The sequence below is a fragment of the Sciurus carolinensis genome, unplaced genomic scaffold, assembly GCF_902686445.1.
Source record: "Sciurus carolinensis unplaced genomic scaffold, mSciCar1.2, whole genome shotgun sequence".
Lineage (NCBI taxonomy): Eukaryota > Metazoa > Chordata > Mammalia > Rodentia > Sciuridae > Sciurus > Sciurus carolinensis.
In genome coordinates this window covers 1,512,304-1,513,454 of record NW_025920119.1, presented here as the reverse complement: position 1 = coordinate 1,513,454, position 1,151 = coordinate 1,512,304, and the positions used below count along the sequence as shown (strand labels likewise).

Genomic DNA, 1,151 nt, shown 5'->3' with positions numbered 1-1,151 from the left:
ATGAGCCGAAAAGAAGCAGACCCCGGAGGCTTCAGGAAGAGGAAGCACGACACCTTCCTGCATGGCCAGAGGAGAGAGGGCAAGGATGTGAGCTCGTCTTCTCCCGTGATGGTGGCCTTCAAGGCGCAGTAGCTGGACATGTGGCACGACAAGTATTAGAGGCTGGTGAAGCTTAGCCGCGACATAACCGTGGAGAGTAAGAGGACCATCTTTCTCCTGCACAGGATCATGAGTGCTGCTGATATGGAAGAAATACTGACTGAACCAGAAGTTAAATTGGATTGTGTCAGACAAAAAATGTTGCAGGTATCTCTGGAGCTGTCAGGAGAAGATATGCATCCATCTAGCCATCACCAAAGCACTGCAGGAATAAGTGGAAGCTGTCTCTTTTCAACACTTCATCAAAAACACGGACCATAATCAGTATGGATGAAATTAATAAACAGTTGGTATTTACAACAGAAGACAGTGATAAAGAAAACAAGACTCCCTCCTCAGATGCAGAAGATAAGCAGCTTGTCACCTGGAAGCTGAAAGTAACACCTGTGGATTACATTCTGGGAGTGGCTGATTTCATTGGAGAATTGATGCAACTGTGTATTAACAGTGTGGGGAATGGGACATCGACACCCCCTTTGAAGTGAGCCAGTTTTTGCACCAGGTTTACAACAGGTTCACCTTCATTGGCAACACCAGGCCTTACGAGGTCTCCAAGAAGCTGTACACCCTGAAACAGAGTCTGGTCAAAGTGGAGAACGCTTGTTACGCCCTGAAAGTCCAGGGCTCCAAGATACCAAAGCACATGCTGGCAGGTGTGTTCTCGGTTAAGAAAGAAATGCCTGATCAGGAAGAGGGCATTTCCTAGAGCAGCATCCGTGGCTGTCATCAGGGAGAAACCAGTTTGTGAGACTGTCACCTGGCATTTCATTTGACTTTGTTGTGGCATTTACGTAGATGTTTTTTCAGTTCTACATCTTCTAAGTTGTATGCAAACTGTACATAAAGTTATCAGACTAGCAGCTCTTTTTATTTTCCAAAGTGGGCTACATGTGTACCATGCCTCTGTGCCTGTTTGAGGTCTCTTCTGTTTAACCTTTACCCTTTATCTGTGCCATGTGAACACGCTTTGTATTGCTTTTTTTGCTATACCT

The 1,151-nt window shown here is 45.6% G+C and overlaps 1 pseudogene; it reads left to right on the top strand.

Moving 5' to 3' along the window:
* On the top strand, positions 1-865 carry LOC124973722 (translin-associated protein X-like; annotated as a pseudogene).
* The last annotated feature ends 286 nt before the right edge of the window (positions 866-1,151 follow it).